This window comes from Prionailurus bengalensis, chromosome C1 (genome assembly GCF_016509475.1).
Source record: "Prionailurus bengalensis isolate Pbe53 chromosome C1, Fcat_Pben_1.1_paternal_pri, whole genome shotgun sequence".
NCBI lineage: Eukaryota > Metazoa > Chordata > Mammalia > Carnivora > Felidae > Prionailurus > Prionailurus bengalensis.
Genome location: NC_057345.1, coordinates 172,862,867 through 172,883,903, shown reverse-complemented (window position 1 = coordinate 172,883,903; position 21,037 = coordinate 172,862,867).

Sequence of the window (21,037 nt, the reverse complement as noted above, 5' to 3'; positions counted from 1 at the left end):
TTTATGAAATTGTAGAGAATTTAGATTGATACATTAGATTGATATATATTTATATATCTATGAATACCTATGCAGATAGCAAAGTTTTACAAGTTTAATGGATAATTAATAGGTACTTTAAGTGATAACTAAACTATGGGAAAAAGATTGGGGAAAGGATCAAGGAATTATAGTTACATCTATATGTGCTATTTCATAAAAAAGGATATCTAAAACATATACAGAAAATGCTGATCTGTGTTGATCATAGAGATATTATTATGTCTGTTTTTATTTTATTTTTGTATTATGTTTCTTTAATATTAATTCTCTTGTTTGATATATTGTATAATTAAATTTATAATAAGATAGTATAAAGTATTGCATATGTTTAAAAATATAGTAAAAAAGAAACAAGTAGGGGCATTTAATTTTTATTTTCTCTGTGGTTTATTTCTCTGTGGTTTATTTCTAATTGTGTATTACAATCAAATAAAATTTACTGTGGTTGTTTTTTATTTCATATTTTCCTCTTTTCATATAAAACTACACCAGAAGCATTAACAAATATAGAATACATACAGGCAATGAGTCAGGTATTATGGGTTCTTCTTTTCTTTGCATGTAAGGTCTTGTGAACACACATTTTTCTTTTATATTGAGTAGCTACATTAAGTAGAGATAGTGTTGGAAGGGAATAAAATGCCTGATAGTTGGCTTTAATTCCCAACAGTTTCCACTGTATTTACAACCGTGGCTGGCATTCAATAGGGGCTTAAATATATAAATTAATATTTTGACCTCATCCCAGAGCTAGTACAAATTGCATGGGTACAGATCTTCACTGCCAAAAAGCATCTATCACTGTTCTTTTATAAAGAAAAGTTTCAGAGATCAACAGTCAAAATATCTCATGCAAGCTATTACAGAGTAGAAAGAGGCAACTGCAGATTAGTGGTGGAGAGGAAGAAAATGTGTAGCAATCTGATTTACTATCCAGTTTATGACATGTGGTTATTTAATATAGTGTATAAACAAAGGAAAGAGAGATAACTGTGTAAATAGAAAATAGAGGTCGTTACTCAGGGATGACAGGATATGTTTCATGTTTCTGCAATGTTTAGTTTTAAATGATGTCCCATTTCATGGGGAAAAATTAGAGTGGGTTTACTTCTCAAATTATGCCATCACATGCCTGATAAATTTACAGCACTTGATGTCTATGTGAGTCACCGTACAAATGGTTTTAACCTTTACTTATTATAAGAAATGGTTATTTTGGGTTGCATATATTACCTCCTTACCTTTTTTTGGGACACAGTAACAGAAAAGGAGACAGTGACTTATCATGTGCTTTAAAAATAAGGACACAAAAGAATGGATAGAGAGACAATCAGAACATACTGAAGTTTTATCAGAGTGAATTGCAGTTGAGTATTTTTAAACTGGAGCATAAGTTTAGGTTAATTTTCATGACTATTACTTGGCATTCATTTCATTTAACGAAAAAAAAAGAAACAGTATATAATTAATGATTTTTCTTTGGCTTATTTATATTTTATTTTATTGCTACTGATAATTTATTGAAAAGGCAGTAAAAACACATTTGGGTTTCTAAGCTATTTTAGCACAAAAATTAAGAGTCGGTCTTCGGTGGAATGCCCCATACTAGTAGTAACTTTCACTAACATGCTGTTCTCCAAATGTATACTTGTATGAGTTGTGTGTGTGTGTGCATGTGTGTGTATTTTGATACAGCTGGGGAAGGGAGAAATTCACTCTTGACAAGAAAGAAACAGCAGCTACATTTGCTAAGTTCTGTTTCTATAAAAAGAGTACCTGCTAGCCTGCTGACATGAGGCAGACTAAACTGTAATGTTGAAAGATTAAGGCCAGCTGGTGTTTTTCCAGTTGATTTGCATTTTTGGAGCTCAAGGTGATCCCCTTTTATTTTAAAGGGATGTTCATGACTCAAAAAGTTGGCATCTTATGAGGCTCATAAAGTTACTTCTGTTAAAGACATAAGAAATGAAGTCTGAAAAACACAAATAGAAGTGATTAACATTAAAGAGGCTAATTGCAATAATTGCTATATGAATGTTTACCTTCCTGATTAAATCTAACTATTTATAAATGGCCTAAGTATAATCCATATCTTGAAGATGTGTGGGAAGGGTGCAGGAATGTAGAGAAAGAAATTATATGTCTATATTGGAAGGAAACTTTCCAATTAAATGAAAATGAAATTTGTAATCAAAATTGGATTAGAGTCAAGAAAACTGGCTCTGCAAACCTATTAGGCAAAGCATTACTTTATCTTAATTCCACATCTTATGTACAATAAAGACATTTATTTTCCACTCTCTTCATATTTGCCCTCCATCCTTACCCCAAAACACACACCACCATTTTTTAGGCCTTAACTCTATTTTACTATTCCCAGATCTTATTTTACTTCACAATCCCAGGCTAAAGTATTCTGAGAGATAGGTATGAGTTCTCAATACTTCACATACTTACAGAGGCTACTTGTTGTATGGTTGACCTGTACTTACCATATTTGCTTATTGTTACTATTTACTGACATAGAAAATTAAGTGAACTTTTGTAAAATTTTAGTTACATTTCTTTTATGAGTCTTCTATCTCCTACATATGCTACAATGCTGTAAAGCATTACAAAACATTTAAATTTTAAGCCAGGGATTGAAAAACTCAAATCATATCAAGACTAACAACTTACACATACAATTGGAAACTACTGCTTAAAAGCATTTTTAAATAAAAACCATTCCTGCAGATATTGCAAACAGTCTTATATTAAACATCGAAAGCATAAACTTAAGATCACACCTCACAAATTGATTTATACTTACTTATTGAGGTGCTGTACATTGTTCTAAGGACATAGCAACCAAAATTATAGTTACCTATTATTCTGTGAATACTAGTAGAGAAACATAGAATCCATTTCCTATTTACTGTAAACATGTTTATTTACATAGCTGAATAGTGGGAAAATGTGTTAGAGGTGATTTTTCTGTAGAAAGCATGCAGACAAAGACATCAGTGAAATTTTGTTTATTCCTGTTGGGCTTCCAGTAATTTGGTTTTGTCAAGCTATAGTCCTTGACTAATATTTAAATACTTAAAAACATAGTGACTCATATGAGAATTAGTCTTGAGTCACTACATAGTGTTGGACTACGAAAGCATATATTTTTTTGTGCAGGGAACTGTGGGTTGTTTTTTGTTGTTGTTCTTTTTGTTTTGTTTTGCTTGCAATTAGGGAATTTACTTTGTCAGTTGTCTTATCTATGCATCAGTGCTTTTGTCTCTTAGATGCAAAGTCATTACATTTCATGATTCCATCGAATATACGAGATGATTTCTATTTTTTTTATGCCTGGAAATAAAGCCAGCTCATTGATCACGCTATAGAGATATTTTGCCAGCCACGCATCACCATGAACGTAGGTATCTTTAAGTTGTAAATTATTTTTAAACCTGAAAACTGGAGAAACATTGGCAAGGGTAAATATAATGAACTTTAAAGAATTTTTTGATGTGAAATATAACCTGGTAGGTGAAATGTTTTTAAAAATAATCATAAATACAGTAATACTCTGATAAACGAAATTGTTGAACAGATAAACACGGCTTTAGATCTTTGAAAGAAGTATTTCAAATACAAGAAATTTATAAATTCAAGAAGTAAATATACCTACTATGTGCTTGGTCCAGTAGATACATTAAAGAATACAATTGGCAGCTCTTCTTAAAATTCATGGTTTTGTAGGATTTAAGATCACTTTATGGAATATAGTGGTTAAAACAACCTTATAATAACACAGCAAACTTAATGTCAGACTTTGGAATAATTAATTGATTTAGTTAAGAGTAAAGGTTATGTCTAGCTAGATTAAATCTGTATTCACTTGTTTCAAAAAAATCAAATGGAAAGGTGAAAAAGTTTCTTCATTCTAATAATTATTTATATAAGAACTTTCATTCCATATATATTGACATGAGTTGGATAGCTATGTAACTGAAAGATTGAATCTCATCTCAGAAAAAAAAAAAGTTGGAATTAATTTAATCAAAAGAGTGAAAATGGAAGAGATTAATTTAAACTTGCAAAGCTTTAGCCTTGATCAACTTGTGTGTTTTCACTTACAATAATCATATATTTTGTGGACTCACAAAAATTATATTTGAAATATTAGTAAGATACATAAAATATTTTTGAAACTGGCCTTGTGATAACCTCAGATTGGAATTATTTGAACCACTGGGACTATTTACTCTGAAGGAAAACAATTTTAAAATGCAACATTGGGTCATAATATTCCTTAGTTGTAACTTTAAATTCATTATGCACACAATAAAACCATGACTTTGTGCAGTACAAAATGTACCCAGTAATCATATAAGTATTTCATGTACTAATGAACTATTTCAAATTGAATATATCTAATTGTGTATTAAGGGATGTATAAAAGTGAAGAAGATTTCTGAGAAAAGAGGCTTTAATGGTTATTAAGGAACCATTTTTGCTTATTAGGTAAATATAGATATTAAAAATACAGTTAATGTACACTGGTAAAAAGATGAAAATGGGAATATTATGTAGCACTCTAGTGTAATAGAAACATGGACAAGATGCACTTACTAACTTAGCTTTGAGTATAAGTTGCTCACATTACCAACTGTGAACAAGCCAAATTTTTCTGAGTCACAATTTTGTGATCTATAACGTGGAATAACACAATAGTGCCTTCTCATGAAGTTGTGGGGACAAAATGAGACTAAACAGTAATTACCATAGTGTTAGCAAAATTTCAGATACTTAATAAATTTTAGTTCCTAAACTAGTTAGCAACATTAAAATAGCATTTTCTTTTTAAATGTAGGCCATTGTTAAGAGTACACTAAGTGAAATTTTATGATATAAATTCTATATTATAAGGAAAAATGAGAAAGAAGAGCAAAATAGAGACAAATACATGGAAATAAAGAAATAATAGAGTAGAAATCAATAAATTTGACAAAATAATAGTCAATGAAACCAAAAGGTTAAAAGATATGAGTGTTAAGGCAAATTTACCAGTACTAGAATGAAAGACGAAATATAATTACTGATCTAGGGACTTTTAAAATGTAATAAAGGGGGGTACCTGGGTGGTTCAGTCCATTAAGTGCCCGACTTTGGCTCAGGTCATGATATCAAGGTTCCTGTCTTTGAGCCCTGCATTGGTCTCAGCCTGGGGCCTGCTTTGGATTCTGTTTCTCTTTCTCTCTCTGCCCCTCCCCCGCTCATTCTCTCTCTCTCTCTCTCTCTCTCTCTCTCTCTCTCTCTCCCCCCCCCCAAAAAAAATAAACAAACATTAAAAATTTTTAAAAAATAAATGAAAGGTAATAAAGGAATACTACAAAGAACTTTTACCCAATAAGTGTATAATTCAGAATAAATGAATCAATAACTCCTTGAAAGACACAAAGTTCACTCAAGAAGTAGATAATCATATTAGTCCTATGTCTATCAAAAATTTTATTTTTTAAACAAAACCATGCCAACAAAGAAACCTATAGGCCGATATGTTTTCACTGGAAAAAATTATCAAATATTATGCAAAAACCCCAGCAAATTATTATTAAATAACAGACAAAATATATAAAAAGGGTAACACATCATGACAAGTGGAGTTCAATGTAGGAAGGATTGTTTACCAATCAAAAATCCATCAATTTAGTTCACTGTATTAACAGACTAGAAAAGAAAAGCTCATTATTTCAATACATTCATAAAAATCATTTGACAAAACTCAGCATCCATTCATCACACAAAAAAATAAAGGAAAAGAAAATAATCTCTCTGCAAACTTGGGAGCAAGGTGTCTTAACCTGACAAAAAAACATCTAACCCAGGCAAAACAACAACTACAGTGAACATCATTTTTAATGCTGCCTGCCCGAAAGTTTTTCCCTTCAAGATTAGGAAAAATAAAATGAAATGTCTACTCCATTCCCACCACCCCTATTCAACATGGTACTGGAAGTCATAGCCAGTGTAACAACATAAGAAAAAGTAAAAGACTTGAAGTTGGATAAAAGATCAGATTGCATAAAAATGCAACTACGTAGATGTTATGACTTTCTACTTAGACACTCAAAGCAATCTATGTTAGAAAGTATAGAACTAATTTTCATGAACTTATACATTCGTTAGGGCTTATTATATTTTACACTTTAAATATGTACAGCACTATATACAAATCACACCTCGATAAATTTTTAAAATATAAATAGCATAAACTCAGACTACAAGTTAGAAATAACAGGAAAATTAGCCAAAGAGATTAACATATAGTTCTCAATAAAACAAATCAAATGGCTCTGAAGCATATAAATATAATTTTGTCTCACTAAATTAATGTTTTTATTATATAAGGTTTCATGTCAATAAATATTTTTTGAAGTATAACATGCACAACGAAATGCAAAGAAATTGACTTTGATCCATTCTCATGGAAACAACCGTATTTAATTACTACCTTAATCATGAGACAGAACATTACCAGTCTCCTGAAAGTTCCCATTGTGCCCTGCCCCAAGCTAACCCCTTCAAACTTTCTCATTATGCTGTCTTCTGACTGCTAACAAGTTTTTTTTTGCTTTTGAATATTACATAAATGAAATGGAATATGTATCATTTTGTATCTAGCTTATTTCACTTATCATTATATTTGTGAGACTTACAACATTGATAAAAAAGAAAATATGTATTAAATTTCCAAATGCATTACCCCTCATTTAGTCTCAGCAATTGTATTGTTATCAATTTATTCTGTAGTTATTCATACATATATAAAGTGATACTTTTTTTTAAAGTATTAAACTCCAGTTTTCACAAAATGAAAATAGAAACAAAAAATTAATAGAGAACTGATTCAATATTTAATGGTATCTACATGGAGTGGAATATTATAAAGCCATTTGACAAAAATGAGCCCATTCTTTTTAAAGGCATAATTAAAACACACACGTGTTATAATACGTAAATTATGTCTGTAATAATAACAAAACGTCTCTATTAAGGAAAATAGGTCAGAGGAAATTGCATTTTTCAATTTATCTTTGGTTCACTTGGATCTTTAGTTAAATGAAAGTTTAAAAGTCAGTTTTAAAACTTGGAATTCTTAAACGTAGATACCCCAAGGAATATTGTTAGATGTAAAATATTGTTAAATCACTTACAACCTCAAAAATAGTTGCAAATGAAAATTATTATTTATTGTATCTAGTTAAAATGTAGTGTGTTTCACAATTTCTATAGTTTATTTTCTTCTTCTTAATAGGTCTTGTTAATCCTTTCACTCTCCCAGATATGCCAAAAATATAATCATTTTAAAAATTAAAAAGTTACATATGGCAAATATTTTAAGTTACTCAAACACTGGCATTTTGAAAACAAAGGAATATGCAAACACTGTGTGGACACACTTTAGTTTGAATCTGGAAATGTAGATAGAACAATATTGAACTTCATATTTGATCCATTTTGTCAAGACTATACTGAGCATGCAGTACATTTTAATATCAATTTTTAGAGGTTATTGCTTTTTATACTCTGAAGAATTATTTGAAATGCCAGGGAAATATTATGATAGCTTGTAGAAATAAACTGAAAACCAGTTTTCCAGGTTAGTTCACTCAATTATTATTTATTTTAGTCTTATTTCCAATGGGCCATATTGAACAAGAAGAGGAATTTCTCATTTAGAATATGAAATAGAGGAGATAAGTAAATGGACTCAAAAGCTATTTTCTTCTTAATAAACATAGGTGACCCTTTGAAGCACATGTATGTTGTCATATGGATACTTCTTTACTGGCATGGATAATTTCTCTTCCTGAATCACAGTTAGGGCCTAAGAAGTACAAGAGGAAAAGATCTGATGAGATAAACAGTTTCCTGTCTAGGCTCTTCATTACTGGAACACCTTTCCTGCTCCCTTTTTGTGAATACCAGAACTAGTATGCAGGTTTCTTTCATATGGTTGAATTTCACTTTCCCCAGAAGGAAACAATTCAGTCTATTATTGCCATCAATGATCTAATAATTTACATACAGATGTTTTGTTATTTTGTTTTCATTTTCACTACTGCTTTGTAGTGAGAAGACAATTCATAGTCCCATGAAATTGTTTTCCCTAGTGGAATCTGATCATAATTGTTGAGGTGGTCAAGTGACAGGCCAAGCATTTTAGGGAGTGTGTCTACTCCACATTCTCTTTAGTCTTCTGCAGTAAGAAACAGATGAGGGGGAGGAGGACCCAAAGAATAGTAAAACCATGTTAGAAGGGGCCCTTGTCCTTGTGACTTCTGCATGAATGAAAGCCACACACCAACCATAGAAACTAAGTCAGTCCAGTACTTGAATGGAAAAGTGCTTCTATTATATGAATCCACTAAAATGATGGTGGCAGCATTTTCCTACCTATATAGTCAGTCGGTCAATATAGAGATATGTTGCATTAAAATAGACAAGATTTCTCAGCTGATGTCAACATTAGAAGGAACTTTTATTGAATGTGAAAAGGAAGTCCAAATCACTTTCACAATTTAAGGAAGAGTGATTAAATCAAAATAAAGCTATTTACTTCTGGTTGTGACCTGAATAGAGTTGTTAATTCATATGCAATCAAATTATGAAAAGAGCAAATGGGTTATAAACAACTTAATGCAGATGTTCAACTAAGAATATAGCAAGGATTTAAGCTTCAATAATGTCTCAAAATATAAACTATATTTAGAATTTTAAAATAACAACCTAATTTTGTGAAGATAATTCCAAACTTCCAAATTATATGATAAAATATGTGTAATGATTGCCTCAGTCCCTTCCTGCAGAATTTTATTAAAATATCCAAAGAATACAGAAAAGAAGAATTCTGGAAAAGCACTGGAAAATAGAGAATTGTACTAGAAAGAAAGATCTTTCAAGGAAGTAATGGGATATATGTTGCCATTGAACTAAATTGAAGGAGATTATGAAGGTCGATTTACAGCTTCCATTCCTATATACCTTGTGACCTATAAAGATGTGTAAGGACTCCCAGAGGATTTCAAGAGTGAAGGCTGGAGGTGGAAATAGCAGTAAGTACACCACTTGAAACTTGTTTTATACCTTGGATGAGCAGAACTTTAAAGAAGTGACACTCTTGTATATGAGGGGGGGTTTCACAATAAGTAAACAAGCATATAGTTACTGGGTGTTAAGAGCTTGCCCTTGATAGGAGGTTAAGTATAAAAACTCTTGCAGAACTTGACCTCTTTGAAGGAACAAATTTGAGATATTGGCAATTGCAATTAATATCAGTGGAAGACCCAAATAGCCCAATTAAAGTAACAGCAAGAAAACAGATAAGAGCCTTAAAAATGAAAGAAAATTTGGGCAAGAAGCCCTGGATGATACCCTGCACCCACATGACTTTGATTTAATTTTACCACAGCTAGTTAGGAACACATGAATGCATTAGCATATATGATGCCCCACGATACAGACCATGGCTAAAATAAGAAAAGATTAAAGAGATCAGTGGCATCAAAAAGGATGCCAGTGACTGCTGTGATGCTGGCATGGATGATGGACCAGACAGAAAGTCATATCCAAAAGTTGGCCCTTGCCAGGGAGGCTACACTAGTCATCAGTAAATGGCACAGTAAGGAAGTCTGTATGATGGGATTGCCATGGTTATAGGATTCCTAGGTTAGTAATTACTGAGAGGTATAAATGTTTCACAAGCTGAGCTTTGGCTTAAGTTCTTAGAAGAAAAGCAAAACAAGAATTGGATAATAAGGATAAGCAAGGAGAATTTACACCATTGTAAGAAAACGACTAGTTAGGGCTCGATCAAATATGAGTAAACAAAAACACACAAATACACACAGGTATATCCATACATACAACAGGTAGCCATACAAAGTTGCAATTTTAAAAATAGGGAAAATAATACTCAATGCAGAGAAAAAATGTGAAATACTAAAAAAGCAAAATGTTATCAAATAAATCCCCTTTCTGTTTTATTAAAGTTCAATAAAACCTGAAGGTATGCACTTTGAAAAAGGGAGTAAAGATGAGATTTAAATATCAAGTAAAAATAAAATGGGGACTTGAATGGAATATAAGTTGTAAAGCCAAAGTAATTTTTCTTTGAAATAATTAAAAGCAAAGTGAACACTGCTAAAAGTATAATAAGAAATGGAGGGAAAAAACATAAAAACAGGACCTTTCTTTTTAGGATGAAGTAAATGTCAAAGATTATAAAATGATCAGTTACCCTCCTGAAGAGATTAATAGCTATTGAATAATCTATTTTATGTTTTCAAAGAAGCAGCCACTAAAAGACAAAAGACAATGATTTTAGATCAAGTGCTTAATTTACTTTTTAACTTACATAGTATTACAGATTTTCTTCCAAATGCGTAAATATTACATATTAATTTCAATGACAAAAAGTAGAGCAAAACCAAAACTTTTTATTTCACCATTTTGTCTCTATTCCACCTATATAAACCTATTTATTTATATAAATTTAATACAGCTGGATATATAGATAGCATTGATTTTTCTGTATTTTACAAATACTAAATCAAACCATATTCATTGCTTAATATGCAACTTGCTTTTTGACTAAAATATTATAGATGACCTTCCAGGTCTAAACGTTATCACATGTTAGAAACTTGGCTAAGCAGACCCAGATTTATTATATCAGAATCTCTAGTGGTGGCACCCAAGGCATCAATATTTTTAATTTTTTTTTCTTTTTCCAGATGATTCCAGCGTGTAGGCATGGTTGAGAAAAGTTTGATATAGAACAAATGCACGAGTTTTAAAAGCAACTACAGAGGCCAGATGTGTATATATATTCACTATAATTTATCCATTAATAAATAGGTCACCTCAACATTAGGTAGCTGCCTTGGAAGCATTCTGTCTTCCCCCTTCTCCATTTTGTCACTTTGGGTTCAGGGTTGTTAACAGCTTAGCTATTGTTTATTGTTTCCCTATATTCACACCTATATAATACATCCTCCTTAAATTACTGCATTTTGTGTGTGTTGTTTCTGTAGGCACCCTGAAGAATATACTATGGAGGAATTGCCTTTGCTCCTGAGGGTAATCTTCTACTTGTAGATTAACTCTCATAACCTTTTTGCCTTCCTAAGAATGTTGATCCAACAGTTTTCCCCTCTACCTGCTACATCATCATTTTTTTTGCCTATTTGATCTATTGGAGCTATGGGAACATCTGTATATAAAGAACAATAATTTTTCCTTAAGGAAATCCTTCCCTTGATCCCATATCTACGTTAGCTACCTTTTCATTCCTCTGTTTCTTTTTATAGCAGACTTCTGAAATCATTAGTCTCTCTTCACTCACTCTGACCCTCTCATGTATGCTCTTTAACCTCTCCTGACCCCAAGAGTCTCTTTACTGTCACATTCCATTCAAGCAGCTCTTGGGAAATCTACCAATTACTTCCACATTGTCAAAGCACATACTTCATTTTCAGGCTTCATCTTATTAAACTATCAAAATAATTGGAAATATTTTAACTATTTCTCCCTAAAATATATTTCCTGCTTGGCATTTTGTGTCTTTCCCACATTACTGCTGCTATCTCTTTCTTAATCTCTTTGCTAGAACCATCATTGCTAAGTTCTAAAAGTTGCAGTGCCCCAACTTCAGACCTCTTTACTACACTCACACTTTCAGGTTATTCAAATAAGTCCCATGTATCTTAATGTCACCTTAATGTATGATGACTCTGCTCAAAACTCTCCAATGCCTTTTCATGTCACTCCCAGTCAAGAGCAAAGCCTTACAATGGTAGGCAAAACACTATAAGATCTGAGGACAGCTGCCTTTCTGACATCACCTATGAATTCTACTCCATATGCTTATTCTTCTGTTACATTGGACAAGCAATCAAGGTCACACCTTGGGGCCTTTGTGTGTTTTGTTCCTTCTGCTTTCTGCCAGATACCCACATGGTTCACCTCCTCACTTATTTCAGGGTCCTGATTAATATCACCTTATAAATATGGTCTTATCTAGTCACTCTGTATAAAAGGGCAATGTTGCCCACCTCTGCTCTCCCTGTTCCTATCTCCCTGCTTAATTTTACTTCAAGACACTATCAACATCTAGAGCACTATACATTCAATTATCTATTTATTTATTTTCAGTTCCCCAACTCCTCTCTGTTAGACTATAAGTAATCCAGGAAGCCAAGAACTTTCTCCCCTGCTCTTTTTATTTATAAACCACTGCATTCACTGTACTTAGAATAGTATCTGCTACAGAGTAAGCACTTGAGAATATTGGTTATTTGAATAAACTAGTGTGTGTTTATTTGCATCTCCTTTTCTGCGAATTACTTGTGTGTATTGTTTAAAACGTTATTTTATGATTTTGTGGTATATAAGGAATTTTAACATTTCCCTTTCCATGACAAATATTTTATCTTGGTTTATCATTTGTCTTTCAGTTTAGTTTTAAGGTATCCTTTGCCATATATAAACTTTTAATTTTCAATACAGATAAAATTGCCCAATTACAGAATAATTATAAGATACAAGTAAAATGTGTCAGAATAAATGCCTTTTCATTCATTTTCTTTCTCTCAACTCCATAGAATTTGAACATCTTTCCAAAATTAAAAAAGAAAATATCTACAACCCCAAATTAGCAATGTCTAGGATGAGATAGCATACTGAGAAATGACACATACTGCCTCAGGCCTCAAAGAATAAAAGTTTCCTCAAAAGCTAATGTCACTTTCTGAGCAAAATTTTGTCAAACATTTATTATATGAAGAAGGCTAAGTGATAGAGATAATATTGAGAAGAATTGTGTGTGAGACCTCTTATGATTAAAAGGGAATGCATTCTTGGTGTCCAGTAAGAGACTATAAAAACAAAAAGCAGCAAAATGAATGAATATATCTGTATACAACTACAAATATCTATATATATATATGTATGTGTATGTATATATTTCAGCCTCCAAACTTTGTTCTTTGCTGGTTAGATTTTGCATCTCCCTCCTTTATGCTCCATAAAATCTTTAAATCCTAACATGCTTCCTAAAAATGAGGATCATACTTTTCATTCAGGACATTGTACATATATGTATGTATATATATATGCAGAACTAGAATCAAAGTTCTTTGCTGTCCTATAATGCTTCTTTTTTCTTTTTTTTAACTTTTTTTTTAGTGTTTATTTATTTTTGAGACAGAGAGAGACAGAGCATGAACGGGGGAGGGTAAGAGAGAGGGAGACACAGAATCTGAAACAGGTTCCAGGCTCTGAGCTGTCAGCACAGAGCCTGACGCGGGGCTCGAACTCACAGACTGCGAGATCATGACCCAAGCCGAAGTCGTCCGCTTAACCAACTGAGCCACCCAGGCGCCCCAATGCTTATTTTTTCAAAGGTAAAATCCTTTACCTGTTCTCTTTAGAAAAAGGTTAGTCTGGTCTAATTCTCAAAAACTCCAATTCAAATTAGAGCTGTGACAAATTAGCATCTTCAATTCTGTATAGACTAAGATGTGAAAGGTAAATGATTATACTTTAGTAGCCCAATAGAAAATGTTTTTTTTTTTTTAGAAATGAAGAATTTATTTGATGTTTGGGGAGCCTGAGTGGCTCAGTCGGTTGGGCATCAGACTCCTGACTTCAGCTCTAGTCATGACCACAAGGTCATGAGATTGAGCCCCACTGAGCTCTGCACTGAGCATGGAACCTCTTTAAGATTCTCTCTCTCTCCTTCTACCCCCTTACCCACTCATGTGCGCTCTCTCTCTCTCAAAAATATAAAAAGAAAATACTTGATATTTGATGGCAAAGTTACTTATAACTGTTTCTGGGGAATTTCCCAAATGTTTTAATTAGGTTCCTGAATTTCATATGCATATTTACATTATAACATATAGGGATAATTTTTAATGATTTCACAGTAGGCCTTTAACATATAATGTAAATTTTGGTTAAGAGAGAAATATTTTTTCAGGGCAGTTTTAAAGACATGAAATCCAGTTCTATTCTAGATTTTATTCATGACTCTCTTTGCAAAATTGCACACATTGAAATTTATTTTGGTGTCATGCCCCAACTTACAATTAGGATTGCTTCCAAAGTCTGCCACTGAATAGATATTTGAAGATATTTCTCTATGTTTCAGAACTCCAGAATGAAGTTCCTGACAAGGTTTTTTTAAACTCTAAGATAAAGGAATCTGTTCTTTTGTGATCCGATGTTTCCTCCTATTAGGCAATAAGAATCAGGTGTCTCATTATTATTTTTCATTCCATCTGTCTGAAAGAAGCTCAGAGCCAAGTTTATAGCAATAATTTTGGAATCCAAATAATAGCACTATTTATATATGCTTAAGTTTAATAATTTTAATCATTTAATTATATGTATTACTTTAAGCGTGTTATGCAATTCTGTTTGAGTCAATACTGGTTTTAAATTTAAATATTAAAATTAGGAAAGACACGCCATGACTTTCAAATAACATATGATTAATGATTACATTTTTATTTTCATTTGAGATCACAATTCATATTATTGTTTGATTAACTATTGTTTATTTAAAAGTTTTTGTTGGAGAAGCATTTCTTCAGTATTTTTGTAGAATTGCCACTGCATATCTATATCTATATACATTATTGCCTTATCAAAGAAATGTTTCCCATTTAAAAGAAATGATTTCAGACTTAGGAATAAAACATTGGATTACCTATAATTGGCAGATTTATTAAGTATTTAAGAAAAAGTTGGTACAACTATAAATGCACAAGGGAGAAAAGTTCAATTGAAAAGCATGTTGAAGAAACTTTTGTATTTAATGGTAGGTCACTCAGAAAAAAAGTATTCTACTTCCCATGATTCACTTAAGGTTTAGTGGTTAAAAATGTTTGCCTTAAGCCATTTCTCAAAAAAAAATCTGAGTTTTAATTTCTTGCAACAATCTTCTCAGAGCACTAATTAAAATAAAACCTCCAATTAGTTTAATTTAAAATAATTCCTCTTGAAACCTTGAGTCTCCTTGCTACTGGCTGACATGCCAAACTTGTAAAAATACATCTTTTTCTTCATCTCAAAGTAAAAATTTTATATATTCCTGGAAAGATGTTTATAGTGTAACCACTGAGTCTGGAAATGTGGAAAGTTATATAAAACTGATACATATAAAGAAACAAAAATATTTATTGGTTTGCCAAAATCATTTTGAGGGGTGCCTGGGTGGCTCAGTTGGTTAAGCATCCAATGTGGGCCCAGGTCATGATCTCCAGGTTCATGGTTTTGAGCCCTGCATTGGTCTCTGTGCTGAGGACTCAGAGCCTGGAACCTCTTTGGGATTCTGTGTCTCCTTCTCATTCTCTCTGCTCCTCCCCCACTCATGCTGTGTCACTGTTTTTCTCTCTCAAAAATAAAAACATTAACAAAAAGTTTTGAAAAAAATAATTTTGAGAGCCTTTAAAAAATGATTTGTTTAAACTATAACTTCTGGGGCGCCTGGGTGGCTCAGTCAGTTAAGCGTCCGACTTCAGCTCAGGTCACTGTAATGCCCGAAGTTCCGAAACCTCCCACAAAAGTCCACCAGAGTCGTAAGTCAAAGCCAAGCGGCAAGGGTCATTTATTGCAGGTTCGAACCTGGTCCCCCGCGCACTTGTCGCCGGTGACGCAAGAGGCCACGATCAGGGTTGGTACAGCGCTTTTGTAGACAGAGACAAGTAACACAGGGGAGGTTTTAAATTATGAGGTGCCTGATTGGTTGATTTTAAAGTAAGGACATTTGTTGTTCTCTGATTGGGCGTCCTTTGTCTGTCCTTTGGCGGGAAGGCTTTGTCCATTACTTGTGGCAGGAGGAAAAAGGGGGAAGGGGGAAGGGGGTAGGGTAGGTGAGGAATGTGCTAAGCAAGCAGGTTTACAGAAGCGAGAAATGCCGATTAGTTTATGTACAATCACTCATTCCATCACATATCGGACTACATTTAGGAAGGTTTACAACCCATTCTACTACACAGCGGGTTACATTCAGGAAAGGCCTCACAATGCTCGTAGCAAACAGCAAGCAAAACAGACTTCTCAGCAATTGTATTTCTTATCAAAGATCCATAATAAGCAGAAAAGAGAACTTTAGCTTTAAACTAAGGCAGGGCTGTCATTTGGATTTAAAGCTGTTCTTTTCAGTCACGATCTCACGGTCAGTGGGTTCGAGCCCCGCATCGGGTTCTGTGCTGAGGCTCAGAGCCTGTGCTCAGAGCCTGGAGCCTGCTTCAGATTATGTGTCTCCCTCTCTCTCTGACCCTCCCCCGTTCATGCTCTCTCTCTGTCTCAAAAATAAATAAACATTAAAAAAAATAAAAATAAATAAACTATCACTTCTTACCAATGATGCTAATTTTAAGATATATTGTTCGAGACAGGTACTGTGTAATGTTACTTCCATACACATTGCATCTATATACATAGAAAGAAATGTGGTCATGCTCCTGAGAGTGTCCCTCATATGGGGCATGTGGCCATGCCAGAGTGATTTCATAACAAGGACAGTACTCTGAACGTTGTTAAGTGTTGAATCACTGAAAATTGATTGATTTATTGATTGACTGAAGCTGAACTCTCCTATGCAAATAAAATGTGCAATCTCCAAATCAAAATGCTTGACACATGTCTTCTAAACATCTTCTTTCTAAAACATCTGTTATTGTTTGCTTCAGGACACTGTAGCCTATATAATTCTGGTAACAGCATATACCAGAATTCATCTGTTGAGTTACTGATAAAATACTTGTTACTTTTAATATGCATCTTGTTTGCATTAAGTACTGCCATAAAATGTTTAAACTTCCTTGCAGAGCCCAGACTCTAACTTTGTTGGTACTTAAAAGAAAATGATACATGATTTAATAAAATCATATTGGAGAAATGCTATTTTAGCTAATTTGTATTAAACAGACTCCATTATCAGACTTCCTAGTTGGAAATTCCAGCTATAACACTTCCAAACATGTGACCTTAAAAAAGTGATCCCTACCATCACTAAGCTTCTGTTGTTCTTAAAGTAAATGATAGTAATATTATCTAGTACATGAAGTTTTTATAAGACTTACAGGATAATTTGTGAAGAGTACTAGATTGCACTTCAATTCTACGGATGGTTTGGTAAGGTTATCATTGAATTCTTGATACAAATTGCCCGTCAGAGGAGTCCTTCACCACTTGCCCTTGTACCTTGCTACACTCCTTCATTTGCCGGGAGCAGCCTATGGGAAGCATGGGAAGTCAAAACAATGGATTTCAGAGCACATCAGCTGGAGCCCTTGATCAATTACATTCCCTACAGTCACAGATCTGAAAAGCACATTCTCATTGTCACCAAAATCTATCCCTTGAGTCATACTCATCGATTTCCTTCCTACCAGTTTGGGAGGCAACTCTTCCATGATGTTCATACCTCCCTGTTCCTAAAGAGAAACTAGAAGACAGGAAGTGCAGGAATTAAACACAATCCACGATGCAGCTGTTTCAGGGCTATGACTGCTACTCCTCTTCTCTCTACTATGCACTCATTGTCTTTCAGGACCACCACAAATGTGGTTGCAATGCAGCCATTATTGCTTTTCAATTTGCATCCAAATACTGAGCGATCCAAATACTGAGTGAGCCATCTGTAAACCAAACGAAGGCTTTTTCCTGCTTTTTCAGCTAGTCAAACCTCTCATACGACCACAGGTGCAAGCTAGGGGAGAGATGACCTGAAAAGCTGAATTCTTGCTATAACATATCCTTTTGTTAATCTGTATATTTCTCTCAATTCAGGAAGAATTTACACACAGAACATAAGTATTTCTTTTACAGAAATTTTTACGTTGGTTCCTAAACCAAATTCAGTGGACACATCCTCAACTGGGTAAAGGATGCAGAGTTGGTACCCAGGTGATCTGATCACCATTGCTCTGTGACAATGCCAAATCTCTGTGACTTAAAACAGTAATTTATTTTGCTCACAATTTTGTGGAACGAGAATTGAGGAATTGTTTGGCTGGGTGATTCTTGCTTGGGGTCTCTCCTGTTGGTGTCATCCAAGAGACTCAATTACATGCTTGTCAATTGTTGGTTGTCAGCTGGAAGCTCAGCTGAGGCTGTCAGCTGCAGATCCCTATACTGGTGCCTTTAGCATGGCAGGGTTAAGATAGTTGTACTTCCTACCTACTGAGCATCCCAAGCAGAGTTTCTGGTGAACAAGCATTCTAAGAGGTTCAAGAAGAAGCTGCATGATCTACTATGATCAAGCCTACAAAGTTATTCAGTGTTATTTTCTCAACATTTATTACCCAAGACCATCACCTGCCTGCCAGAATTAAGGAAAGGGGACATAGGTTCCACTTCTCAATGGGAAGAGTGTCAGAGATTTCAATGCCATCCTTAAAAACTACCACATCACATTTCTTGAATAATACATCTATCTTCCTACAGCTTTCCCCAAACCAGGAAAACAACATTAAAATAAATCAAACATCTGTATTAATAAATCTTGTACCACTGGGTTTTGTACCTCTGGCTAGTTTGTATCCTGTGTCTCTCTGCATATTCTCATTGTGAGAGCTTTGAATACCAGCTGGCAAGAGGAAGAGAAAAGCAAAATCCTTAAGTGAATTACATACAAAATAATCAGCATTAATCAGTAACTTTAGTATCTTTATTAAAAATAATTATTCGTGACATTTCATGGGGGTAGATATAATCATAATATTATGCTGCTTTAACTTCATATGTACAATCAGTTGTTTTTTTTTGTTTTTGTTTTTGTTTGCAATGGTTACTAGTAGAATTTTACAAAGCTGCCTGGCTTCATATTAAATGAGCTTACTGATCAATATATTATTTATTTATAAAATCCATCAATAAAATAATAAGCATGCTTTCTATACCAATATGAGATACAGTCATAACTTATTTCAAGTGACTCAATTAAAACAAAAAGAACAGTATGTCATATTTTGGCATCTGACATTGTTTTTTGCATTTAAATGTTTAAATTCATAGGGTTTTATGGAAATGACTTTAAAGCATAAGTGAACCTTTAAAAACTAAAGTGAACCTCCAAACAACTAATTTTTATGTTCATAATAAATGAATCATGACTTAATTCTTTGAAAATAGTGCATCTGTTACTCCTAAACGTCTGAACTTTAAGATAAGCAGTACTATTCTGCACACAAGGTGATAGTTAGATACACAGATATGAATAGATATAGATATAGATAGATATAGATAGGTGGATTTTTATATTTAATACATAATTTTAATATTGTAGAAATTTTTTAAAGCTATGAAATAAAGTCAAAGTATAAACAAAGTTATAGTATTGTTTTTGCTAAGGTCATACATGAAATTCTACAGAGAAGAAAACCTTCAGTGAGACATGTTACATTATTTTCATGTCCATGAATTTTTTTTATCCCACAAAAATATTTTTATTCACTTAAAATTTTTTTATTGTTTATTATTTTTGAGAGACAGAGAGACAGAGAGCAAGTATAGAAGGGGCAGAGAGAGAAGGAGACACAGAATCGGAAATAGGCTCCAGGCTCTGAGTGCTCAGGACAGAGCCCAACATGGGGCTTGAACTCACAGACCACAAGATCATGACCTGAGCTGTAGTTGGCCACCCAACCAACTGAGTCACCCAGGCGCCCCTAGTTTTATTCACTTTTAAACTTTCCATAGGGAATTCTCTCACAATTTGCTAGTAGCTTTTACTAATATTCATGGCATAATGAATAAATTTAAGCAGCAAATGTTTCATGTAACAGAATTTTATATAGAGCTTCTGTCTTTATTTTTCATTCAAAAGATGTCTGCTTCCACATAGTCTTCCTTTATTTTCTAAGAGAAATCCCAGAGATATATAGATTAAATAAGAAAGTTATTCCATAAATTATCACATATTTTATAGTTGGTATCGTGGTACTGAAGTCATTCCAATTTCTACCCTTCATTTTATGGCAGAGGTCAAGATTAAAATAGTAATGATGATGATGATGTAGTTGATGATGATGACGATGATGATGATGATGAAGATGATGATGAAGAGGATGAAGATGATGAAGAAGATGATGATGATGATAAACAGAGGGATTCCTGATTAACCCTTGGAGAGTGATCAGATCTATGGCAGCAATAAATAAGTCATCTCATTTCTAGAAAAATTGTGTAGTGTTCATGCTAGAATAGGTATAGGCTTCTTTTAGGTTGACTTGAAGATTCATACTGGGTTGACAGATTTTTTTTTTTGTTTTTTGTCTTCTTCCTAGAGTATTTTGTGTACCATATGATGTACAGAAGGGTCAGATATTCTAGGACCACTCCTCCAATATGGCAACCATACATCTGAATGCTCTTGGAAAAAGTAAAATAGGTCTAAATATTAAGTCTCATTTTAGCCTGTGATGACAATGCAGCATATATTTTAGGTATTTGGTAGTCTATGATGGCATTCTTACTTTTTGCAGATTTTTGTTTCCTTAGAAAATATTTTTTCTAATTGTTCAAATTGAACACTTTTCACACAGTAAACAAGACTAATAATCTGGATCTTATAGTATGGAAAAACTATTCAAATTTGAATATTTTTATTAAAAGATAAATTAGCTAAAGCAACAAAAAGGTATCAGTAGCATCTATATTTAGGATAATTGTGGAAATTGAGAGAACCGAAAAAGTCAATGTTCAATAGATCATTAAAGTTATAAGTTGTGAAGTTTATGTTTCACTTTTTACACAGTAATATAGTACTATAATTATTTAGAAGCAATTTTAAAAAATGTACTGGTACAATGATTCTACTTTATTTTACCATTAAATCATTTTTTGTATCACTTAAAATACATGAAATTATTAAAATAATATATATATTAAAGTTTATTTATTTATTTTGAGAGAGAGACAGAGAGATCTAAGTGGGGGA